We start from the raw sequence: 27,015 nt of genomic DNA on the forward strand, positions 1-27,015 counted from the left end.
ACATTTGGTGGGCGGGGTCACTCTGGGTCCGATTTGGTGGGCGGGGTCACTCTGGGTCACATTTGGTGGGCGGGGTCACTCTGGGTCCGATTTGGTGGGCGGGGTCACTCTGGGTCACATTTGGTGGGCGGGGTCACTCTGGGTCACATTTGGTGGGCGGGGTCACTCTGGGTCACATTTGGCGGGCGGGGTCACTCTGTGTCCAATTTGGTGGGCGGGGCACCTCAGGGTCACATTTGGTGTGCGGGTCACTTTAAGAGCTGATATTATCTGGCAAAACTGTGTCCTGGTGGGGTCATGTAGAGTTCGTAGGCGTCGGCATAGTAACTGGGTCTGACTTCGCATATCAATGAGCTGATCAGCCAGGTGGCAGTTGGCAGTTATTTTGAAATTGCCTCAGAAATCAGCCATTTCCCCATTGAAATGCATTGAGACAAAATTTTCAAACGCCAATTGCGCCAAAACTACAAATCCGATCGACACGAAAAATACTTAGCACACCTGCCAGGAACGCAAGCTTCGAAATGACACCTCACTGGAGTCTGTGCGTGCAGCGGTTCGGGCCGCATTAATTGCGGACTGAATAATAATAATAATAACTAGATGGGTATTTCCTGAAGGAACTACAGATAGTGCTTTGGAATGGTGCCCGGTCTGCCCTGCAAGACTTTCACACTTGGGTGCCCCTCAGGGTCCGATTTGGCAAGTGGGGCCCCTCAGGGTCCGATTTGGTAAGTGGCGCCCCTCAGGGTCCGATTTGGTGGTCGGGGCCCCTCAGGGTCCGATTTGGTGGTCGGGGCCCCTCAGGGTCCGATTTGGTGGTCGGGGCCCCTCAGGGTCCGATTTGGTGGTCGGGGCCCCTCAGGGTCCGATTTGGTGGTCGGGGCCCCTCAGGGTCCGATTTGGTGGTCGGGGCCCCTCAGGGTCCGATTTGGTGGTCGGGGCCCCTCAGGGTCCGATTTGGAGGTCGGGGCCCCTCAGGGTCCGATTTGGAGGTCGGGGCCCCTCAGGGTCCGATTTGGTGGTCGGTGCCCCTCAGGGTCCGATTTGGTGGTCGGGGCCCCTCAGGGTCCGATTTGGTGGTCGGGGCCCCTCAGGGTCCGATTTGGTGGTCGGGGCCCCTCAGGGTCCGATTTGGTGGTCGGGGCCCCTCAGGGTCCGATTTGGTGGTCGGGGCCCCTCAGGGTCCGATTTGGTGGTCGGGGCCCCTCAGGGTCCGATTTGGTGGTCGGGGCCCCTCAGGGTCCGATTTGGAGGTCGGGGCCCCTCAGGGTCCGATTTGGAGGTCGGGGCCCCTCAGGGTCCGATTTGGAGGTCGGGGCCCCTCAGGGTCCGATTTGGTGGTCGGGGCCCCTCAGGGTCCGATTTGGTGGTCGGGGCCCCTCAGGGTCCGATTTGGTGGTCGGGGCCCCTCAGGGCCCGATTTGGAGGTCGGGGCCCCTCAGGGTCCGATTTGGAGGTCGGGGCCCCTCATGGTCCGATTTGGTGGTCGGGGCCCCTCAGGGTCCGATTTGGTGGTCGGGGCCCCTCAGGGTCCGATTTGGTGGTCGGGGCCCCTCAGGGTCCGATTTGGTGGTCGGGGCCCCTCAGGGTCCGATTTGGAGGTCGGGGCCCCTCAGGGTTCGATTTGGAGGTCGGGGCCCCTCAGGGTCCGATTTGGTGGTCGGGGCCCCTCAGGGTCCGATTTGGTGGTCGGGGCCCCTCAGGGTCCGATTTGGAGGTCGGGGCCCCTCAGGGTCCGATTTGGAGGTCGGGGCCCCTCAGGGTCCGATTTGGAGGTCGGGCCCCTCAGGGTCCGATTTGGTGGTCGGGGCCCCTCAGGGTCCGATTTGGTGGTCGGGGCCCCTCAGGGTCCGATTTGGTGGTCGGGGCCCCTCAGGGCCCGATTTGGAGGTCGGGGCCCCTCAAGGTCCGATTTGGAGGTCGGGGCCCCTCATGGTCCGATTTGGTGGTCGGGGCCCCTCAGGGTCCGATTTGGTGGTCGGGGCCCCTCAGGGTCCGATTTGGTGGTCGGGGCCCCTCAGGGTCCGATTTGGTGGTCGGGGCCCCTCAGGGTCCGATTTGGTGGTCGGGGCCCCTCAGGGTCCGATTTGGAGGTCGGGGCCCCTCAGGGTCCGATTTGGAGGTCGGGGCCCCTCAGGGTTCGATTTGGAGGTCGGGGCCCCTCAGGGTCCGATTTGGTGGTCGGGGCCCCTCAGGGTCCGATTTGGTGGTCGGGGCCCCTCAGGGTCCGATTTGGTGGTCGGGGCCCCTCAGGGTCCGATTTGGTGGTCGGGGCCCCTCAGGGCCCGATTTGGTGGTCGGGGCCCCTCAGGGTCCGATTTGGAGGTCGGGGCCCCTCAGGGTCCGATTTGGAGGTCGGGGCACCTCAGGGTCCGATTTGGTGGTCGGGGCCCCTCAGGGTCCGATTTGGTGGTCGGGGCCCCTCAGGGTCCGATTTGGAGGTCGGGGCCCCTCGGCCTCCGATTTGGAGGTCGGGGCCCCTCGGCCTCCGATGTGGTGGTTGGGTCCCCTCGGCCTCCGATGTGGTGGTTGGGGCCCCTCGGCCTCCTATTTGGTGGGCTGGACACCTCAGGTAACAATTTGGTGGGCTGGCACCTCAGGGTCCGATTTGGTGCGCGGGTCACTTTAAGAGCTGATATTATCTGACAAACCTGTGTCCTAGTGGGGTCATGTAGAGTTCATAGGCGTTGGCATAGTAACTGGGTCTGACTTCGCATATCAATGAGCTAATCAGCCAGGTGGCAGTTGGGCTGATTTCTGAGGCAATTTCAAAATAACTGCCATTATAAGCTTATGGCAAGATTTCCCTATTGAAATGCATTGAGACAACATTTTCAAACGCAAATTGCGCCAAAACTACAAATCCGATCAACACGAAAAATACTTAGCACACCTGCCAGGAACGCTGGCTTCGAAATGACACCTCACTGGAGTCTGTGCATGCAGCGGTTCGGGCCGCATTAATTGCGGACTGAATAATAATAAGAAGAAGAATAAGTTGACTACGGTGGAATAACAATATAGTGCTTTTTACAAAAGCACTATAATAATAAGTTGTCTACGGTGGAATAACAATATAGTGCTTTTTACAAAAGCACTATAATAATAAGTTGTCTACGGTGGAATAACAATATAGTGCTTTTTACAAAAGCACTATAATAAGAAGTTGTCTACGGGGGAATAACAATATAGTGCTTTTTACAAAAGCACTATAACTAGATGTGTATTTCCTGAAGGAACTACAGATAGTGCTTTGGAATGGTGCCCGGGCTACCCCTGCAAGACTTTCACACTTGGGTGCCCTTCAGGTGCTGATTTGGTGGGCGGGGCCCCTCAGGGTCCGATTTGGTGGGCGGGGCCCCTCAGGGTCCGATTTGGTGGACGGGGCCCCTCAGGGTCCGATTTGGTGGACGGGGCCCCTCAGGGTCCGATTTGGTGGACGGGGCCCCTCAGGGTCCGATTTGGTGGACGGGGCCCCTCAGGGTCCGATTTGGTGGACGGGGCCCCTCAGGGTCCGATTTGGTGGGCGGGGTCACACTGGGTCCGATTTGGTGGGCGGGGTCACACTGGGTCCGATTTGGTGGGCGGGGTCACTCTGGGTCCGATATGGTGGGCGGGGTCACTCTGGGTCCGATTTGGTGGGCGGGGTCACTCAGGGTCCGATTTGGGGGCCGGGGGCGCACTTACTTTTTCACACACACGGGACCTGGGTGCACTTACTTTTCACCCACGGGACCAGGGGTGCACTTACTTTTCACCCACGGGATCGGGGGTGCACTTACTTTTCACCCATAGGACCGGGGGTGCACTTACTTTTCACACACGGGACCGGGGGTGCACTTACTTTTCACCCACGGGACCGGGGGTGCACTTACTTTTCACCCACAGGACCGGGGGTGCACTTACTTTTCACCCACGGGACCGGGGGTGCACTTACTTTTCACCCACGGGACCGGGTGTGCACTTACTTTTCACCCACGGGACCGGGGGTGCACTTACTTTTCACCCATGGTACGGGGGTGCACTTACTTTTCACCCACGAGTCCGGGGGTGCACTTACTTTTCACACACGGGATCGGGGTGCAATACTTTTCACCCACGGGAGCGGGGGTGCACTTACTTTTCACCCACGGGACCGGGGGTGCACTTACTTTTCACCCACGGGACCGGGGGTGCACTTACTTTTCACCCACGGGACCGGGGGTGCAATTACTTTTCACCCACGGGACCAGGGGTGCACTTACTTTTCACTCACGGGACCGGAGGTGCACTTACTTTTCACCCACGGGACCGGGGGTGCACTTACTTTTCACCCATGGACCGGGAGTGCACTTACTTTTCACACATGGGGGGGTGCACTTACTTTTCACCCACGGGACAGGGGGTGCACTTACTTTTCACCCATGGGACTGGGGTGCACTTATTTTTCACACACCGGACCGGGGGTGCACTTACTTTTCACCCACGGGACCGGGGGTGCACTAACTTTTCACACCCGGGACCAGGGATGCACTTACTTTTCACACACGGGATCGGGGTGCACACACTTTTCACCCACGGGACCGAGGGTGCCCTTATTTTTCACACACGGGACCGGGGGTGCACTTACTTTTCAACCACGGGACCGGGGGTGCACTTACTTTTCACACCCGGGACCAGGGATGCACTTACTTTTCACACACGGGACCGGGGTGCACTTACTTTTCACCCACGGGACCGAGGGTGCACTTACTTTTCACTTACGGGACCTGGGGTGCGCTTACTTTTCACACTCAGGACCGGGGGTGCACTTACTTTTCACACACGGGACCTGGGGTGCGCTTACTTTTCCCACTCAGGACCGGGGGTGCACTTATTTTTCACACACGGGACTGGGGTGCACTTAATTTTCACCCACGGGACTGGGGGTGCACTTACTTTTCACAAACGGGATCGGGGTGCACTTACTTTTCACACACATGGGACCGGGGTGCACTTACTTTTCACACAAGGGACCGGGGGTGCACTTACTTTTCACACACATGGGACCGGGGTGCACTTACTTTTCACACCAGGAACGGGGGTGCACTTACTTTTCACACACGGGACCGGGGGTGCACTTACTTTTCACAGACGGGATCGGGGGTGCACTGGGCACCTCAGGGTCAGATTTGGTGTGCGGGTCACTTTAAGAGCTAATATTATCTGGCAAAACTGTGTCCTGGTGGGGTCATGTAGAGTTCGTAGGCGTTGTCATAGTAACTGGGTCTGGCTTCGCATATCAATGAGCTGATCAGCCAGGTGGCAGTTGGCAGTTATTTTTTAAATTGCCTCAGTAATCAGCCATTATACCTTATGGCAAAATGTCCCTATTGAAATGCATTGGCAATGCATTCCAATGAGAGAAAAACAATTTTCAAACGTTAATTGCGCCAAAACTACAAATCCGATCGACACGAAAAATACTTAGCACACCTCTCGTGGACGCTGGCTTCGAAATGACACCTCACTGGAGTCTGTGCGTGCAGCGGTTCGGGCCGCATTAATTGCGGAAAAAAGCCTAATAATAATAAGAATAAGAAGAATAAGAAGTTGTCTACGGGGGAATAACAATATAGTGCTTTGTTCCAAAGATGGGTATTTCCTGAAGGAACTACAGATAGTGCTTTGTAATGGTGCCCGGGCTGCCCCTGCAAGACTTTCACACTTGGGTGCCCTTCAGGCGCTGGTTTGGTGGGCGGGGCCCTTCAGGGGATGATTTGGTGGGCGGGGCCACTCTGTGTCCGATTTGGTAGACGGGACCACTCTGGGTCCGATTTGGTGGGCGGGGCCACTCTGGGTCAGATTTGGTGGGCGGGGCCACTCTGGGTCAGATTTGGTGGGCAGAGCACCTCTGGGTCAGATTTGGTGGGCGGGGCACCTCGGTCAGATTTGGTGGGCGGGGCACCTCTGGGTCACATTTGGTGGGCGGGGTCACTCTGGGTCACATTTGGTGGGCGGGGTCACTCTGGGTCACATTTGGTGGGCGGGGTCACTCTGGGTCACATTTGGTGGGCGGGGTCACTCTGGGTCACATTTGGTGGGCGGGGTCACTCTGGGTCACATTTGGTGGGCGGGGTCACTCTGGGTCACATTTGGTGGGCGGGGTCACTCTGGGTCACATTTGGTGGGCGGGGTCACTCTGGGTCACATTTGGTGGGCGGGGTCACTCTGGGTCACATTTGGTGGGCGGGGTCACTCTGGGTCACATTTGGTGGGCGGGGTCACTCTGGGTCACATTTGGTGGGCGGGGTCACTCTGGGTCACATTTGGTGGGCGGGGTCACTCTGGGTCACATTTGGTGGGCGGGGTCACTCTGGGTCACATTTGGTGGGCGGGGTCACTCTGAGTCACATTTGGTGGGCGGGGTCACTCTGGGTCACATTTGGTGGGCGGGGTCACTCTGGGTCCGATTTGGTGGGCGGGGTCACTCTGGGTCCGATTTGGTGGGCGGGGTCACTCTGGGTCCGATTTGGTGGGCGGGGCACCTCTGGGTCCGATTTGGTGGGCGGGGCCACTCGCGGTCCCATTTGGTGGGCGGGGCCACTCGGGGTCACATTTGGTGGGCGGGGTCACATTTGGTGGGCGGGGTCACTCTGGGTCACATTTGGTGGTCGGGGCCCCTCAGGGTCCGATTTGGTGGTCGGGGCCCCTCAGGGTCCGATTTGGAGGTCGGGGCCCCTCAGGATCCGATTTGGTGGTCGGGGCCCCTCAGGGTCCGATTTGGTGGTCGGGGCCCCTCAGGGTCCGATTTGGTGGTCGGGGCCCCTCAGGGTCCGATTTGGAGGTCGGGGCCCCTCAGGGTCCGATTTGGTGGTCGGGGCCCCTCAGGGTCCGATTTGGTGGTCGGGGCCCCTCAGGGTCCGATTTGGTGGTCGGGGCCCCTCAGGGTCCGATTTGGTGGTCGGGGCCCCTCAGGGTCCGATTTGGTGGTCGGGGCCCCTCAGGGTCCGATTTGGTGGTCGGGGCCCCTCAGGGTCCGATTTGGTGGTCGGGGCCCCTCAGGGTCCGATTTGGAGGTCGGGGCCCCTCAGGGTCCGATTTGGTGGTCGGGGCCCCTCAGGGTCCGATTTGGAGGTCGGGGCCCCTCAGGGTCCGATTTGGTGGTCGGGGCCCCTCAGGGTCCGATTTGGAGGTCGGGGCCCCTCAGGGTCCGATTTGGAGGTCGGGGCCCCTCAGGGTCCGATTTGGTGGTCGGGGCCCCTCAGGGTCCGATTTGGTGGTCGGGGCCCCTCAGGGTCCGATTTGGTGGTCGGGGCCCCTCAGGGTCCGATTTGGTGGTCGGGGCCCCTCAGGGTCCGATTTGGTGGTCGGGGCCCCTCAGGGTCCGATTTGGTGGTCGGGGCCCCTCAGGGTCCGATTTGGTGGTCGGGGCCCCTCAGGGTCCGATTTGGTGGTCGGGGCCCCTCAGGGTCCGATTTGGTGGTCGGGGCCCCTCAGGGTCCGATTTGGAGGTCGGGCCCCTCAGGGTCCGATTTGGTGGTCGGGGCCCCTCAGGGTCCGATTTGGAGGTCGGGGCCCCTCAGGGTCCACTTTGGTGGTCGGGGCCCCTCAGGGTCCGATTTGGAGGTCGGGGCCCCTCAGGGTCCGATTTGGTGGGCGGGGCCCCTCAGGGTCCCATTTGGTGGGCGGGGCCCCTAAGGGTCCCATTTGGTGGGCGGGGCCCCTCAGGGTCCGTATTGGTGGGCGGGGCCCCTCAGGGGCCGTATTGGTGGGCGGGGCCCCTCAGGGTCCGATTTGGTGGGCGGGGCCCTCAGTTTCCGTTTTGTTGGGCGGGGCCCCTCAGGGTCCCATTTGGTGGGCGGGGCCCCTCAGGGGCCGATTTGGTAGGCGGGGCCCCTCAGGGGCCGATTTAGTGGGCGGGGCCCCTCAGGGTCCAATTTGGTGGGCGGGGTCACTCTGGGTCCAATTTGGTGGGCGGGGTCACTCTGGGTCCAATTTGGTGGGCGGGGTCACTCTGGGTCCAATTTGGTGGGCGGGGTCACTCTGGGGCCAATTTGGTGGGCGGGGCCACTCGGGGTCCGATTTGGTGGGCGGGGCCACTCGGGGTCCGAATTGGGGGCCGGGGGCGCACTTACTTTTCACCCACGGGACCGAGGGTGCACTTACTTTTCACCCACGGGACCGGGGTGCACTTACTTTTCACCCACGGGACCTGGGGTGCGCTTACTTTCACACTCGGGACCGGGGGTGCACTTACTTTTTACACACGGAACCGGGGTGCACTTACTTTTCACCCACGGGACTGGGGGTGCACTTACTTTTCACCCACGGGATCTGGGGTGCACTTACTTTTCACACCCGGGACCGGGGGTGCACTTACTTTTCACACACGGGACCGGGGTGTACTTACTTTTCACCCACGGGACCGGGGGTGCACTTACTTTTCACCCACGGGACCTGGGGTGCGCTTAATTTTCACACTCGGGATCGGGGGTGCACTTACTTTTCACACACATGGGACCGGGGTGCACTTACTTTTCACACCAGGAACGGGGGTGCACTTACTTTTCACACACGGGACCGGGGGTGCACTTACTTTTCACAGACGGGATCGGGGGTGCACTGGGCACCTCAGGGTCAGATTTGGTGTGCGGGTCACTTTAAGAGCTGATATTATCTGGCAAAACTGTGTCCTGGTGGGGTCATGTAGAGTTCGTAGGCGTTGGCATAGTAACTGGGTCTGGCTTCGCATATCAATGAGCTGATCAGCCAGGTGGCAGTTGGCAGTTATTTTTTAAATTGCCTCAGTAATCAGTCATTATACCTTATGGCAAAATTTCCCTATTGAAATGCATTGGCAATGCATTCCAATGAGAGAAAAACAATTTTCAAACGTTAATTGCGCCAAAACTACAAATCCGATCGACACGAAAAATACTTAGCACACCTCTCATGGACGCTGGCTTCGAAATGACACCTCACTGGAGTCTGTGCGTGCAGCGGTTCGGGCCGCATTAATTGCGGAAAAAAGCCTAATAATAATAAGAATAAGAAGAACTAGATAGGTATTTCCTGAAGGAACTACAGATAGTGCTTTGTAATGGTGCCCGGGCTGCCCCTGCAAGACTTTCACACTTGGGTGCCCTTCAGGCGCTGGTTTGGTGGGCGGGGCCCCTCAGGGGATGATTTGGTGGGTGGGGCCACTCTGGGTCCGATTTGGTGGGCGGGGCCACTCTGGGTCCGATTTGGTGGGCGGGGCCACTCTGGGTCAGATTTGGTGGGCAGAGCACCTCTGGGTCAGATTTGGTGGGCGGGGCACCTCGGTCAGATTTGGTGGGTGGGGCACCTCTGGGTCAGATTTGGTGGGCGGGGCACCTCTGGGTCAGATTTGGTGGGCGGGGCACCTCTGGGTCACATTTGGTGGGCAGGGTCACTCTGGGTCACATTTGGTGGGCGGGGTCACTCTGGGTCACATTTGGTGGGCGGGGTCACTCTGGGTCACATTTGGTGGGCGGGGTCACTCTGGGTCACATTTGGTGGGCGGGGTCACTCTGGGTCACATTTGGTGGGCGGGGTCACTCTGGGTCACATTTGGTGGGCGGGGTCACTCTGGGTCACATTTGGTGGGCGGGGTCACTCTGGGTCACATTTGGTGGGCGGGGTTACTCTGGGTCACATTTGGTGGGCGGGGTCACTCTGGGTCACATTTGGTGGGCGGGGTCACTCTGAGTCACATTTGGTGGGCGGGGTCACTCTGAGTCACATTTGGTGGGCGGGGTCACTCTGGGTCACATTTGGTGGGCGGGGTCACTCTGGGTCCGATTTGGTGGGCGGGGTCACTCTGGGTCCGATTTGGTGGGCGGGGTCACTCTGGGTCCGATTTGGTGGGCGGGGCACCTCTGGGTCCGATTTGGTGGGCGAGGCCACTCGCGGTCCGATTTGGTGGGCGGGGCCACTCGGGGGCACATTTGGTGGGCAGGGTCACATTTGGTGGGCGGGGTCACTCTGGGTCACATTTGGTGGGCGGGGTCACTGGGTCACATTTGGTGGGCGGGGTCACTCTGGGTCACATTTGGTGGGCAGGGTCACTCTGGGTCACATTTGGTGGGCGGGGTCACTCTGGGTCACATTTGGTGGGCGGGGTCACTCTGGGTCACATTTGGTGGGCGGGGTCACTCTGGGTCACATTTGGTGGGCGGGGTCACTCTGGGTCACATTTGGTGGGCGGGGTCACTCTGGGTCACATTTGGTGGGCGGGGTCACAATTGGTGGGCGGGGTCACATTTGGTGGGCGGGGTCACTCTGGGTCACATTTGGTGGGCGGGGTCACTCTGGGTCACATTTGGTGGGCGGGGTCACTCTGGGTCACATTTGGTGGGCGGGGTCACTCTGGGTCACATTTGGTGGGCGGGGTCACTCTGGGTCACATTTGGTGGGGGGGTCACTCTGGGTCACATTTGGTGGGCGGGGTCACTCTGGGTCACATTTGGTGGGCGGGGTCACTCTGGGTCACATTTGGTGGGCGGGGTCACTCTGGGTCACATTTGGTGGGCGGGGTCACTCTGGGTCACATTTGGTGGGCGGGGTCACTCTGGGTCACATTTGGTGGGCGGGGTCACTCTGGGTCACATTTGGTGGGCGGGGTCACTCTGGGTCACATTTGGTGGGCGGGGTCACTCTGGGTCACATTTGGTGGGCGGGGTCACTCTGGGTCACATTTGGTGAGCGGAGTCACTCTGGGTCACATTTGGTGGGCGGGGTCACTCTGGGTCACATTTGGTGGGCGGGGTCACTCTGGGTCCGATTTGGTAGGCGGGGCCACTCTGGGTCCGATTTGGTGGGCGGGGCCACTCGGGTCCGATTTGGTGGGCTGCGCACCTCAGGTGCCAATTTGGTGCGCGGGTCACTTTAAGAGCTGATATTATCTGGCAAAACTGTGTCCTGGTGGGGTCATGTAGAGTTCGTACGCGTTGGCATACTAACTGGATCTGACTTCGCATATCAATGAGCTAATCAGCCAGGTGGCAGTTGGCAGTTATTTTAATATTGCCTCAGATATCAGCCATTATACCTTATGGCAAAATTTCTCTATTGAAATGCTTTCCAATGAGGGGGAATCAATTTTTAAACGCACATTGCGCCAAAACTACAAATCCGATCGACACGAAAAATACTTAGCACACCTCTCATGGACGCTGGCTTCGAAATGACACCTCACTGGAGTCTGTGCGTGCAGCGGTTCGGGCCGCATTAATTGCGGAAAAAAGCCTAATAATAATAAGAAGAATAAGAAGTTTACTACGGTGGAATAACAATATAGTGCTTTTTACAAAGCACTATAATAAGAAGTTGTCTACGGTGGAATAACAATATAGTGCTTTTTACAAAGCACTATAACTAGATGGGTATTTCCTGAAGGAACTACAGATAGTGCTTTGGAATGGTGCCCGGGCTGCCCCTGCAAGACTTTCACACTTGGGTGCCCCTCAGGTGCTGATTTGGTGGGCGGGGCCACTCTGGGTCCGATTTGGTGGGCGGGGCCACTCTGGGTCCGATTTGGTGGGCGGGGTCACTCTGGGTCGATTTGGTGGGCGGGGTCACTCTGGGTCCGATTTGGTGGGCGGGGTCACTCTGGGTCCGATTTGTTGGGCGGGGTCACTCTGGATCCGATTTGGTGGGCGGGGCCCCTCTGGGTCTGATCTTGTGGGCGGGGTCACTCTGGGTCGATTTGGTGGGCGGGGTCACTCTGGGTCCGATTTGGTGGGCGGGGCCCCTCAGGGTCCGATTTGGTGGGCGGGGTCACTCTGGGTCCGATTTGGTGGGCGGGGTCACTCTGGGTCCGATTTGGTGGGCGGGGTCACTCTGGGTCCGATTTGGTAGTCGGGGTCACTCTGGGTCCGATTTGGTAAGCGGGGTCACTCTGGGTCACATTTGGTGGGCTGGGTCACTGGGTCACATTTGGTGGGCGGGGTCACTCTGGGTCACATTTGGTGGGCGGGGTCACTCTGGGTCACATTTGGTGGGCGGGGTCACTCTGGGTCACATTTGGTGGGCGGGGTCACTCTGGGTCACATTTGGTGGGCGGGGTCACTCTGGGTCACATTTGGTGGGCGGGGTCACTCTGGGTCACATTTGGTGGGCGGGGTCACTCTGGGTCACATTTGGTGGGCGGGGTCACTCTGGGTCCGATTTGGTGGGCGGGGTCACTCTGGGTCCGATTTGGTAGGCGGGGTCACTCTGGGTCCGATTTGGTGGGCGGGGTCACTCTGGGTCCGATTTGGTGGGCGGGGCCACTCAGGGTCACATTTGGTGGGCGGGGTCACTCTGGGTCACATTTGGTGGGCGGGGTCACTCTGGGTCACATTTGGTGGGCGGGGTCACTCTGGGTCACATTTGGTGGGCGGGGTCACTCTGGGTCACATTTGGTGGGCGGGGTCACTCTTGGTCACATTTGGTGGGCGGAGTCACTCTGGGTCCGATTTGGTGGGCGGGGTCACTCTGGGTCACATTTGGTGGGCGGGGTCACTCTGGGTCACATTTGGTGGGCGGGGTCACTCTGGGTCACATTTGGTGGGCGGGGTCACTCTGGGTCACATTTGGTGGGCGGGGTCACTGGGTCACATTTGGTGGGCGGGGTCACTCTGGGTCACATTTGGTGGGCGGGGTCACTCTGGGTCACATTTGGTGGGCGGGGTCACTCTGGGTCACATTTGGTGGGCGGGGTCACTCTGGGTCACATTTGGTGGGCGGGGTCACTCTGGGTCACATTTGGTGGGCGGGGTCACTCTGGGTCACATTTAGTTGGCGGGGCCACTCTGGGTCTGATTTGGTGGGCGGGGCCACTCTGGGTCTGATTTGGTGGGCGGGGTCACTCTGGGTCCGATTTGGTGGGCGGGGTCACTCTGGGTCACATTTGGTGGGCGGGGTCACTCTGGGTCACATTTGGTGGGCGGGGTCACTCTGGGTCACATTTGGTGGGCGGGGTCACTCTGGGTCACATTTGGTGGGCGGGGTCACTCTGGGTCACATTTGGTGGGCGGGGTCACTCTGGGTCACATTTGGTGGGCGGGTCACTCTGGGTCACATTTGGTGGGCGGGGTCACTCTGGGTCACATTTGGTGGGCGGGGTTACTCTGGGTCACATTTGGTGGGCGGGGTCACTCTGGGTCACATTTGGTGGGCGGGGTCACTCTGGGTCACATTTGGTGGGCGGGGTCACTCTGGGTCCGATTTGGTGGGCGGGGCCACTCTGGGTCCGATTTGGTGGGAGGGGACACTCTGGGTCCGATTTGGTGGGAGGGGCCACTCTGGGTCCGATTTGGTTGGTGGGGCCCCTCAGGGTCCGATTTGGTGGGTGGGGCCCCTGGGGGTCCGATTTGGTGGGCAGGGCCCCTGGGGGTCCGATTTGGTGGGCGGGGCCCCTGGGGGTCCGATTTGGTGGGCGGGGCCCCTCTGGGTCAGATTTGATGGGCGGGGCACCTCTGGGTCAGATTTGATGGGTGGGGCATCTCTGGGTCAGATTTGATGGGTGGGGCATCTCTGGGTCAGATTTAGTGGGCGGGGCACGCCTGGGTCAGATTTGGTGGGCGGGGCACCTCTGGGTCAGATTTGGTGGGCGGGGCACCTCTGGGTCAGATTTGGTGGGCGGGGCACCTCTGGGTCAGATTTGGTGGGCGGGGCACCTCTGGGTCAGATTTGGTTGGCGGGGCACCTCTGGGTCAGATTTGGTGGGCGGGGCACGTCTGGGTCAGATTTGATGGGCGGGGCACCTCTGGGTCAGATTTGGTGGGCGGGGCACCTCTGGGTCAGATTAGGTGGGCGGGGCACCTCTGGGTCAGATTTGGTGGGCGGGGCACCTCTGGGACAGATTTGGTGGGTGGGGCTCCTAAGAGTCCGATTTGGTGGGCGGGGCCCCTGGGGGTCAGATTTGGTGGGCGGGGCCCCTCTGGGTCAGATTTGGTAGGCGGGGCCCCTCTGGGTCAGATTTGGGGGGCAGGGCACCTCTGGGTCAGATTTGATGGGCGGGGCACCTCTGGGTCAAATTTGGTGGGCGGGGCACCTCTGGGTCAGATTTGGTGGGCGGGGCACCTCTGGGTCAGATTTGGTGGGCGGGGCCACTCGGGGTCCGATTTGGTGGGCGGGGCACCTCTGGGTCAGATTTAATGGGCGGGGCACCTCTGGGTCAGATTTGGTGGGCGGGGCACCTCTGGGTCAGATTTGGTGGGCGGGGCCACTCTGGGTCCGATTTGGTGGGCGGGGCCACTCTGGGTCCGATTTGGTGGGCGAGGTCACACTGGGTCCGATTTGGTGGGCGGGGTCACTTGGGGTCCGATTTGGTGGGCGGGGTCACTCGGGGTACGATTTGGGGGCCGGGGGCGCACTTACTTTTCACACAGGGGACCGGGGGTGCACTTACTTTTCACCCACGGGACGGGAGGGTGTCATAGTCACTTTATTCTGATGTTTGACTTTGATAAATGATCATGTCCTAAAATGAACACTGTACATTTGCATAGCTGCCATCTTTGGAAGGTCAAGTTGGGGGTAATGGAAAGTTCACCATTATTTCCAATGGGAATTTTTTTTTTTTTAAATGCGATTTTTAAAAAAAACTACAAATCGGATCAACATGAAAAATACTTAGCACAACTCTCGTGGACGCTGGCTTCGAAACGACACCTCAATGGAGTCTGTGCGTGCAGCGGTTCGGGCCGCATTAATTGCGGAAAAAAGCCTAAAAATAATAAGTTAACCACGTTCGGATTACAATATTAATACTAGATGGGTATTTCCTGAAGGAACTACAGATAGTGCTTTGGAATGGTGCCCGGGCTGCCCCTGGAAGACTTTCACACTTGGGTGCCCCTCAGGCGCTGGTTTGGTAGTTGTAGCCCCTCAGGGATGAGGATTTAGTGGGCGGGGCCCCTGGGGGTTCGATTTGGTGGGCAGGGCCCCTGGGGGTCCGATTTGGTGGGCGGGGCACCTCTGGGTCAGATTTGGTTGGCGGGGCACCTCTGGGTAAGATTTGGTGGGCGGGGCACCTCTGGGTAAGATTTGGTGGGCGGGGCACCTCTGGGTCAGATTTGGTGGGCGGGGCACCTGTGGGTCAGATTTACTGGGCGGGGCACCTCTGGGTCAGATTTGGTAGGCTGGGCACCTCTGGGTCAGATTTGATGGGCGGGGCGCCTCTGGGTCAGATTTGATGGGCGGGGCGTCTCTGGGTCAGATTTGATGGGCGGGGCGCCTCTGGGTCAGATTTGATGGGCGGGGCGCCTCTGGGTCAGATTTGGTGGGCGGGCACCTCTGGGTCAGATTTGGTTGGCGAGGCACCTCTGGGTCAGATTTGGTGGGCGGGGCCTCTCTGGGTCAGATTTGGTTGGCGGGGCACCTCGGTCAGATTTGGTGAGCGGGGCACCTCTGGGTCAGATTTGATGGGCGGGGCACCTCTGGGTCAGATTTGATGGGCGGGGCACCTCTGGGTCAGATTTGGTGGGCGGGGCACCTCTGGGTCCGATTTGGTGGGCGGGGCACCTCTGGGTCCGATTTGGTGGGCGGGGCACCTCTGGGTCCGATTTGGTGGGCGGGGCACCTCTGGGTCCGATTTGGTGGGCGGGGCACCTCTGGGTCCGATTTGGTGGGCGGGGCACCTCTGGGTCTGATTTGGTGGGCGGGGCACCTATGGGTCCGATTTGGTGGGCGGGGCACCTCTGGGTCCGATTTGGTGGGCGGGGCACCTCTGGGTCAGATTTGGTGGGCGGGGCACCTCTGGGTCCGATTTGGTGGGCGGGGCACCTCTGGGTCAGATTTGGTGGGCGGGGCACCTCTGGGTCAGATTTGGTGGGCGGGGCACCTCTGGGTCCGATTTGGTGGGCGGAATCACTCTGGGTCCGATTTGGTGGGCGGGGCCCCTCAGGGTCCGATTTGGTGGGCGGGATCACTTTGGGTCCGATTTGGTGGGCGGGGCCCCTCTGGGTCCGATTTGGTGGGCGGGGCCCCTCTGGGTCCGATTTGGTGGGCGGGGCCACTCTGGGTCCGATTTGGTGGGTGGGGCACCTCAGGGTCCAATTTGGTGGGCGGGGTCACTCTGGGTCCGATTTGGTGGGTGGGGTCACTCTGGGTCCGATTTGGTGGGCGAGGTCACTCTGGGTCTGAATTTGTGGGCGGGGTCACTCTGGGTCCGATTTGGTGGGCGGGGTCACTCGAGGTCCGATTTGGTGGCCGGGGCCACTCGGGGTACGATTTGGTGGGCAGGGCCACTTGGGGTTGATTTGGTGGGCGGGGCCACTCGGGTCTGATTTGGGGGGCGGGGCCACTCGGTGCACTTACTTTTCACACAAGGGATCGGGGGTGCACTTACTTTTTACACACGGGATGAGAGGGTGTCATAGTAGCTTTATTCTGATGTTTGAGTTTGATAAATGATCATGTCCTAAAATGGACACACATTTGCATAGCTGCCATCTTTGGAAGGTCAAGTTGGGGGTAATGGAAAGTTCGCCATTATTTCCTATGGGAAACTTTTTTTTTTTTAAATGCAATTTTAAAAAAAACTACAAATCGGATCAACACGAAAAATACTTTGCACACCTCTCGTGGACGCTGGCTTCAAAATGACGCCTCACTGGAGTCTGTGCGTGCAGCGGTTCGGGCCGCATTAATTGCGGAAAAAAGCCTAATAATAAGAAGTTAACCACGTTCGGATTACAATAATAATACTAGATGGGTATTTCCTGAAGGAACTACAGATAGTGCTTTGTAATGGTGCCCGGGCTGCCCCTGCAAGACTTTCACACTTGGGTGCCCCTCAGGCGCTGGTTTGGTGGGCGGGGCCCCTCAGGGGATGATTTGGTGGGCGGGGCCACTCTGTGTCCGATTTGGTAGACGGGACCACTCTGGGTCCGATTTGGTGGGCGGGGCCACTCTGGGCCAGATTTGGTGGGCGGGGCCACTCTGGGTCAGATTTGGTGGGCTGAGCACCTCTGGGTCAGATTTGGTGTGCAGGGCACCTCGGTCAGATTTGGTGGGTGGGGCACCTCTGGGTCAGATTTGGTGGGCGGGGCACCTCTGGGTCAGATTTGGTGGGCGGGGCACCTCTGGGTCACATTTGGTGGGCGGGGTCACTCTGGGTCACATTTGGTGGGCGGGGTCACTCTGGGTCACATTTGGTGGGCGGGGTCACTCTGAGTCACATTTGGTGGGCGGGGTCACTCTGGGTCAGATTTGGTGGGCGGGGTCACTGTGGGTCCGATTTGGTGGGCGGTGTCACTCTGGGTCCGATTTGGTGGGCGGGGCACCTCTGGGTCCGATTTGGTGGGCGGGGCACCTCTGGGTCCGATTTGGTGGGCGGGGCCACTCGCGGTCCGATTTGGTGGGCGGGGTCACATTTGGTGGGCGGGGTCACTCTGGGTCACATTTGGTGGGCGGGGTCTCTCTGGGTCACATTTGGTGGGCGGGGTCACTCTGGGTCACCTTTGGTGGGCGGGGTCACTCTGGGTCACATTTGGTGGGCGGGGTCACTCTGGGTCACATTTGGTGGGCGGGGTCACTGTCACATTTGGTGGGCGGGGTCACTCTGGGTCACATTTGGTGAGCGGGGTCACTCTGGGTCACATTTGGTGGGCGGGGTCACTCTGGGTCACATTTGGTGGGCGGGGTCACTCTGGGTCACATTTGGTGGGCGGGGTCACTCTGGGTCACATTTGGTGGGCGGGGTCACTCTAGGTCACATTTGGTGGGCGGGGTCACTCTGGGTCACATTTGGTGGGCGGGGTCACTCTGGGTCACATTTGGTGGGCGGGGTCACTCTGGGTCACATTTGGTGGGCGGGGTCACTCTGAGTCACATTGAGTGGGCGGAGTCACTCTGGGTCCGATTTGGTGGGCGGGGGTCACTCTGGGTCCGATTTGGTGGGCGGGGTCACTCTGGGTCACATTTGGTGGGCGGGGTCACTCTGGGTCCGATTTGGTGGGCGGGGTCACTCGAGGTCCGATTTGGTGGCCGGGGCCACTCGGGGTACGATTTGGTGGGCAGGGCCACTTGGGGTTGATTTGGCGGGCGGGGCCACTCGGGTCTGATTTGGGGGGCGGGGCCACTCGGTGCACTTACTTTTCACACAAGGGATCGGGGGTGCACTTACTTTTTACACACGGGATGAGAGGGTGTCATAGTAGCTTTATTCTGATGTTTGAGTTTGATAAATGATCATGTCCTAAAATGGACACACATTTGCATAGCTGCCATCTTTGGAAGGTCAAGTTGGGGGTAATGGAAAGTTCGCCATTATTTCCTATGGGAAACTTTTTTTTTTTAAATGCAATTTTAAAAAAAACTACAAATCGGATCAACACGAAAAATACTTAGCACACCTCTCGTGGACGCTGGCTTCAAAATGACGCCTCACTGGAGTCTGTGCGTGCAGCGGTTCGGGCCGCATTAATTGCGGAAAAAAGCCTAATAATAAGAAGTTAACCACGTTCGGATTACAATAATAATACTAGATGGGTATTTCCTGAAGGAACTACAGATAGTGCTTTGTAATGGTGCCCGGGCTGCCCCTGCAAGACTTTCACACTTGGGTGCCCCTCAGGCGCTGGTTTGGTGGGCGGGGCCCCTCAGGGGATGATTTGGTGGGCGGGGCCACTCTGTGTCCGATTTGGTAGACGGGACCACTCTGGGTCCGATTTGGTGGGCGGGGCCACTCTGGGCCAGATTTGGTGGGCGGGGCCACTCTGGGTCAGATTTGGTGGGCTGAGCACCTCTGGGTCAGATTTGGTGTGCAGGGCACCTCGGTCAGATTTGGTGGGTGGGGCACCTCTGGGTCAGATTTGGTGGGCGGGGCACCTCTGGGTCAGATTTGGTGGGCGGGGCACCTCTGGGTCACATTTGGTGGGCGGGGTCACTCTGGGTCACATTTGGTGGGCGGGGTCACTCTGGGTCACATTTGGTGGGCGGGGTCACTCTGAGTCACATTTGGTGGGCGGGGTCACTCTGGGTCAGATTTGGTGGGCGGGGTCACTCTGGGTCCGATTTGGTGGGCGGTGTCACTCTGGGTCCGATTTGGTGGGCGGGGCACCTCTGGGTCCGATTTGGTGGGCGGGGCACCTCTGGGTCCGATTTGGTGGGCGGGGCCACTCGCGGTCCGATTTGGTGGGCGGGGTCACATTTGGTGGGCGGGGTCACTCTGGGTCACATTTGGTGGGCGGGGTCTCTCTGGGTCACATTTGGTGGGCGGGGTCACTCTGGGTCACCTTTGGTGGGCGGGGTCACTCTGGGTCACATTTGGTGGGCGGGGTCACTCTGGGTCACATTTGGTGGGCGGGGTCACTGTCACATTTGGTGGGCGGGGTCACTCTGGGTCACATTTGGTGAGCGGGGTCACTCTGGGTCACATTTGGTGGGCGGGGTCACTCTGGGTCACATTTGGTGGGCGGGGTCACTCTGGGTCACATTTGGTGGGCGGGGTCACTCTGGGTCACATTTGGTGGGCGGGGTCACTCTAGGTCACATTTGGTGGGCGGGGTCACTCTGGGTCACATTTGGTGGGCGGGGTCACTCTGGGTCACATTTGGTGGGCGGGGTCACTCTGGGTCACATTTGGTGGGCGGGGTCACTCTGAGTCACATTGAGTGGGCGGAGTCACTCTGGGTCCGATTTGGTGGGCGGGGGTCACTCTGGGTCCGATTTGGTGGGCGGGGTCACTCTGGGTCACATTTGGTGGGCGGGGTCACTCTGGGTCACATTTGGTGGGCGGGGTCACTCTGGGTCACATTTGGTGGGCGGGGTCACTGCGTCACATTTGGTGGGCGGGGTCACTCTGGGTCACATTTGGTGGGCGGGGTCACTCTGGGTCACATTTGGTGGGCGGGGTCACTCTGGGTCACATTTGGTGGGCGGGGTCACTCTGGGTCACATTTGGTGGGCGGGGTCACTCTGGGTCACATTTGGTGGGCGGGATCACTCTGGGTCACATTTGGTGGGCGGGGTCACTCTGGGTCACATTTGGTGGGCGGGGTCACTCTGGGTCACATTTGGTGGGCGGGGTCACTCTGGGTCACCTTTGGTGGGCGGGGTCACTCTGGGTCACATTTGGTGGGCGGGGTCACGCTGGGTCACATTTGGTGGGCGGGGTCACTCTGGGTCACATTTGGTGAGCGGGGTCACTCTGGGTCACATTTGGTGGGCGGGGTCACTCTGGGTCACATTTGGTGGGCGGGGTCACTCTGGGTCACATTTGGTGGGCGGGGTCACTCTGGGTCAAATTTGGTGGGCGGGGTCACTCTGGGTCACATTTGGTGGGCGGGGTCACTCTGGGTCACATTTGGTGGGCGGGGTCACTCTGGGTCACATTTGGTGGGCGGGGTCACTCTAGGTCACATTTGGTGGGCGGGGTCACTCTGGGTCACATTTGGTGGGCGGGGTCACTCTGGGTCACATTTGGTGGGCGGGGTCACTCTGGGTCACATTTGGTGGGCGGGGTTACTCTGGGTCACATTGGGTGGGCGGAGTCACTCTGGGTCCGATTTGGTGGGCGGGGGTCACTCTGGGTCACATTTGGTGGGCGGGGTCACTCTGGGTCACATTTGGTGGGCGGGGTCACTCTGGGTCACATTTGGTGGGCGGGGTCACTCTGGGTCACATTTGGTGGGCGGGGTCACTCTGGGTCACATTTGGTGGGCGGGTCACTCTGGGTCACATTTGGTGGGCGGGGTCACTCTGGGTCACATTTGGTGGGCGGGGTTACTCTGGGTCACATTTGGTGGGCGGGGTCACTCTGGGTCACATTTGGTGGGCGGGGTCACTCTGGGTCACATTTGGTGGGCGGGGTCACTCTGGGTCCGATTTGGTAGGCGGGGTCACTCTGGGTCCGATTTGGTGGGCGGGGTCACTCTGGGTCTGATTTGGTGGGCGGGGCCACTTGGGGTCCGATTTGGTGGGCGGGGCCACTCGGGTCCGATTTGGTGGGCTGCGCACCTCAGGTGCCAATTTGGTGCGCGGGTCACTTTAAGAGCTGATATTATCTGGCAAAACTGTCCTGGTGGGGTCATGTAGAGTTCGTACGCGTTGGCATAGTAACTGGATCTGGCTTCGCATATCAATGAGCTAATCAGCCAGGTGGCAGTTGGCGGTTATTTTTAAATTGCCTCAGATATCAGCCATTATACCTTATGTCAAAATTTCTCTATTGAAATGCATAGCGGCAATGCTTTCCAATGAGGGGGAATCAATTTTTAAACGCACATTGCGCCAAAACTACAAATCCGATCGACACGAAAAATACTTAGCACACCTCTCATGGACGCTGGCTTCGAAATGACACCTCACTGGAGTCTGTGCGTGCAGCGGTTCGGGCCGCATTAATTGCAGAAAAAAGCCTAATAATAATAAGAATAAGAAGAATAAGAAGTTTACTACGGTGGAATAACAATATAGTGCTTTTTACAAAGCACTATAACTAGATGGGTATTTCCTGAAGGAACTACAGATAGTGCTTTGGAATGGTGCCCGGGTTGCCCCTGCAAGACTTTCACACTTGGGTGCCCCTCAGGGGCCGATTTGGTGGGCGGGGCCACTCTGTGTCCGATTTAGTTGGCGGGGCCACTCTGGGTCTGATTTGGTGGGCGGGGCCACTCTGGGTCTGATTTGGTGGGTGGGGTCACTCTGGGTCCGATTTGGTGGGCGGGGCCACTCTGGGTCCGATTTGGTGGGAGGGGACACTCTGGGTCCGATTTGGTGGGAGGGGCCACTCTGGGTCCGATTTGGTTGGTGGGGCCCCTCAGGGTCCGATTTGGTGGGTGGGGCCCCTGGGGGTCCGATTTGGTGGGCAGGGCCCCTGGGGGTCCGATTTGGTGGGCGGGGCCCCTGGGGGTCCGATTTGGTGGGCGGGGCCCCTCTGGGTCAGATTTGATGGGCGGGGCACCTCTGGGTCAGATTTGATGGGTGGGGCATCTCTGGGTCAGATTTGATGGGTGGGGCATCTCTGGGTCAGATTTAGTGGGCGGGGCACGCCTGGGTCAGATTTGGTGGGCGGGGCACCTCTGGGTCAGATTTGGTGGGCGGGGCACCTCTGGGTCAGATTTGGTGGGCGGGGCACCTCTGGGTCAGATTTGGTGGGCGGGGCACCTCTGGGTCAGATTTGGTTGGCGGGGCACCTCTGGGTCAGATTTGGTGGGCGGGGCACGTCTGGGTCAGATTTGATGGGCGGGGCACCTCTGGGTCAGATTTGGTGGGCGGGGCACCTCTGGGTCAGATTAGGTGGGCGGGGCACCTCTGGGTCAGATTTGGTGGGCGGGGCACCTCTGGGACAGATTTGGTGGGTGGGGCTCCTAAGAGTCCGATTTGGTGGGCGGGGCCCCTGGGGGTCAGATTTGGTGGGCGGGGCCCCTCTGGGTCAGATTTGGTAGGCGGGGCCCCTCTGGGTCAGATTTGGGGGGCAGGGCACCTCTGGGTCAGATTTGATGGGCGGGGCACCTCTGGGTCAAATTTGGTGGGCGGGGCACCTCTGGGTCAGATTTGGTGGGCGGGGCACCTCTGGGTCAGATTTGGTGGGCGGGGCCACTCGGGGTCCGATTTGGTGGGCGGGGCACCTCTGGGTCAGATTTAATGGGCGGGGCACCTCTGGGTCAGATTTGGTGGGCGGGGCACCTCTGGGTCAGATTTGGTGGGCGGGGCCACTCTGGGTCCGATTTGGTGGGCGGGGCCACTCTGGGTCCGATTTGGTGGGCGAGGTCACACTGGGTCCGATTTGGTGGGCGGGGTCACTTGGGGTCCGATTTGGTGGGCGGGGTCACTCGGGGTACGATTTGGGGGCCGGGGGCGCACTTACTTTTCACACAGGGGACCGGGGGTGCACTTACTTTTCACCCACGGGACGGGAGGGTGTCATAGTCACTTTATTCTGATGTTTGACTTTGATAAATGATCATGTCCTAAAATGAACACTGTACATTTGCATAGCTGCCATCTTTGGAAGGTCAAGTTGGGGGTAATGGAAAGTTCACCATTATTTCCAATGGGAATTTTTTTTTTTGTAAATGCGATTTTTAAAAAAAACTACAAATCGGATCAACATGAAAAATACTTAGCACAACTCTCGTGGACGCTGGCTTCGAAACGACACCTCAATGGAGTCTGTGCGTGCAGCGGTTCGGGCCGCATTAATTGCGGAAAAAAGCCTAAAAATAATAAGTTAACCACGTTCGGATTACAATATTAATACTAGATGGGTATTTCCTGAAGGAACTACAGATAGTGCTTTGGAATAGTGCCCGGGCTGCCCCTGCAAGAGTTTTACACTTGGATGCACCTCAGGATCGATTTGGTGGTCGGGGAACCTCAGGTGCCAATTTGGTGGGCGGGGAACCTCAGATGCCAATTTGGTGGGCGGGGCCACTCTGGGTCTGATTTGGTGGGCGGGGCCAATCTGGGTCTGATTTGGTGGGCAGGGAACATCAGGGGCCGATTTGGTGGGCGGAGCCCCTTAGGGGCCGATTTGGTGGGTGGGGTCACTCAGGGTCCGATTTGGTGGGTGGGGTCACTCTGGGTCCGATTTGGTGGGCGGGGTCACTCTGAGTCTGATTTGGTGGGCGGGGTCACTCTGGGTCCGATTTGGTGGGCGGGGCACCTCAGGGACTGATTTGGTGGCCGGGGCCCCTCAGGTGCCGATTTGGTGGGCGGGGCCGCTCTGGGTCCTATTTGGTGGGCGGGGCCCCTCTGGGTCCGATTTGGTGGGCGGGGCCCCTCTGGGTCAGATTTGGTGGGCGGGGCCCCTCTGGGTCAGATTTGGTGGGCGGGGCACCTCTGGGTCAGATTTGGTGGGCGGGGCACCTCTGGGTCAGATTTGGTGGGCGGGGCACCTCTGGGTCAGATTTGGTGGGCGGGGCACCTCTGGGTCAGATTAGGTGGGCGGGGCACCTCTGGGTCAGATTAGGTGGGCGGGGCACCTCATGGTCAGATTTGGTGGGCGGGGCACCTCTGGGTCAGATTTGGTGGGCGGGGCACCTCTGGGTCAGATTTGGTGGGCGGGGCACCTCTGGTCCGATTTGGTGGGTGGGGTCACTCGGGGTCCGATTTGGGGGGGCGGGGTCACTCGGGGTCCGATTTGGGGGACGGGTCACTCGGGGTCCGATATGGGGGCAGGGTCACTCGGGGTCCGATTCGGGGGCGGGGTCACTCTGGTTCCGATTTGTGGGGCGGGGTCCGATTTCACACACGGGACCGGGGGTGCACTTACTTTTCATACACGGGACAAGAGGGTGTCATAGTCACTTTATTCTGATGTTTGACTTTGATAAATGATCATGTCCTAAAATGGACACTGTACATTTGCATAGCTGCCATCTTTGGAAGGTCAAGTTGGGGGTAATGGAAAGTTCGCCATTATTTACTATGGTAAATTTTTTTTTTTAAATGCGATTTTAAAAAAAAACTACAAATCAGATCGACATGAAAAATACTTAGCACACCTCTCGTGGGCGCTGGCTTCGAAATGACGCCTCACTGGAGTCTGTGCGTGCAGCGGTTCGGGCCGCATTAATTGCGGAAAAAAACTGAATAAGTTTACCACGTTCGGATTACAATATTAATACTAGATGGGTATTTCCTGAAGGAACTACAGATAGTGCTTTGGAATGGTGCCCGGGCTGCCCCTGCAAGACTTTCACACTTGGGTGCCCCTCAGGCGCCGGTTTGGTGAGCCAGGCCACTCGGGCCATTTTGGTGGGCGGGTCCACTCTGTCTGATTTGGTGGGCGGGGTCAATCTGGGTCTGATTTGGTGGGCGGGGTCGCTCTGGGTCCTATTTGGTGGGTGGGGTCACTCTGGGTCCGATTTGGTGGGTGGGGTCACTCTGGGTCCGATTTGGTGGGCGGGGCATCTCAGGGACCGATTTGGTGGGTGGGGTCACTCTGGGTCCGATTTGGTGGGCGGGGTGACTCTGGGTCCGATTTGGTGGGCGTGGTCACTCTTGGTCCGATTTGGTAGGTGGGGCCCTTCGGGGACCGATTTGGTGGACGGGGCCCCTCAGGGTCTGATTTGGTGGGTGGGGTCACTCTGGGTCCGATTTGGTAGGCCGGGTCACTCTGGGTCCGATTTGGTGGGCGGGGTCACTCTGGGTCCGATTTGGTGGGCGGGGTCACTCTGGGTCCGATTTGGTGGGCGGGGTCACTCTGGGTCCGATTTGGTGGGCGGGGTCAGTCTGGGTCCGATTTGGGGGGCGGGGCCCCTTGGGGTCTGATTTGGTGGGCGGGGTCACTCTGGGTCAGATTTGGTGGGTGGGGTCACTCTGGGTTCGATTTGGTGGGCGGGGTCACTCTGGGCCTGATTTGGTGGGCGGGGTCACTCTGGGTCCGATTTGGTGGGCAGGGTCACTCTGGGTCCGATTTGGTGGGCGGGGCCCCTGGGGGTCCAATTTGGCGGGCGGGGCCCCTCGGGGTCCGATTTGCGGGCGGGGCCCCTCGGGGTCCGATTTGCGGGCGGAGCCCCTGGGGGTCTGATTTGGCGGGCGGGGCCCCTAGGGGTCCAATTTGACGGGCGGAGCCCCTCGGGGTCCGATTTGGTGGGCGGGGTCACTCTGGGTCCGATTTGGTGGGCGGGGTCACTCTGGGTCCGATTTGGTGGGTGGAGCCACTCTGGGTCCGATTTGGTGGGTGGGGCACCTCAGGGTCCGATTTGGTGGGTGGGGTCACTCTTGGTCCGATTTGGTGGGCGGGGTCACTCTGGGTCCGATTTGGTGTGCGGGGTCACTCTGGGTCCGATTTGGTGGGTGGGGTCACTCTGGGTCCGAATTGGTGGGCGGATGCACTCTGGGTCCGATTTGGTGGGGCGGGGTCACTCGGGGTCCGATTTGGTGTGCGGGGCCACTCGGTGCACTTACTTTTCACACACGTGATCGGGGGTGCACTTATTTTTCACACACGGGACATGAGGGTGTCATAGTCACTTTATTCTTATGTTTGACTTTGATAAATGATCATGTCCTAAAATGGACACCATACATTTGCATAGCTGCCATCTTTGGAAGTTCAAGTTGGGGGTAATGGAAAGTTTGCCATTATTTCCTATGGGAATTTAAAAAAAAAAAAATGCAATTTTTAAAAAACTACAAATCGGATCGACACGAAAAATACTTAGCACACCTCTCGTGGACGCTGGCTTTGAAATGACGCCTCACTGGAGTCTGTGCGTGCAGCGGTTCGGGCCGCATTAATTGCAGAAAAAAGCTGAATAAGTTTACGACGTTCAGATTACAATAATAATACTAGATGGGTATTTCCTGAAGGAACTACAGATAGTGCTTTGGAATGGTGCCCGGGCTGCCCCTGCAAGACTTTCACATTTGGGTGCCCCTCAGGTGCTGATTTGGTGGGCGGGGCCACTCTGGGTCCGATTTGGTGGGCGGGGCCACTCTGGGTCCGATTTGGTGGGCGGGGTCACTCTGGGTCGATTTGGTGGGCGGGGTCACTCTGGGTCCGATTTGGTGGGCGGGGTCACTCTGGGTCCGATTTGGTGGACGGGGCCCCTCAGGGTCCGATTTGGTGGGCGGGGTCACTCTGGGTCGATTTGGTGGGCGGGGTCACTCTGGGTCCGATTTGGTGGGCGGGGTCACTCTGGGTCCGATTTGGTGGACGGGGCCCCTCAGGGTCCGATTTGGTGGGCGGGGCACCTCAGGGTCCGATTTGGTGGGCGGGGCACCTCAGGGTCCGATTTGGTGGGCGGGGCCCCTCAGGGTCCGATTTGGTGGGCGGGGCCCCTCAGGGTCCGATTTGGTGGGCGGGGTCACTCTGGGTCACATTTGGTGGGCGGGGTCACTATGGGTCACATTTGGTGGGCGGGGTCACTCTGGGTCACATTTGGTGGGCGGGGTCACTCTGGGTCACATTTGGTGGGCGGGGCACCTCAGGGTCCGATTTGGTGGGCGGGGCCCCTCAGGGTCCGATTTGGTGGGCGGGGCACCTCAGGGTCTGATTTGGTGGGCGGGGCCCCTCAGGGTCCGATTTGGTGGGCGGGGCACCTCAGGGTCCGATTTGGTGGGCGGGGCACCTCAGGGTCCGATTTG

This window comes from Ranitomeya imitator, chromosome 7, assembly GCF_032444005.1.
Source record: "Ranitomeya imitator isolate aRanImi1 chromosome 7, aRanImi1.pri, whole genome shotgun sequence".
NCBI classification, from domain to species: domain Eukaryota; kingdom Metazoa; phylum Chordata; class Amphibia; order Anura; family Dendrobatidae; genus Ranitomeya; species Ranitomeya imitator.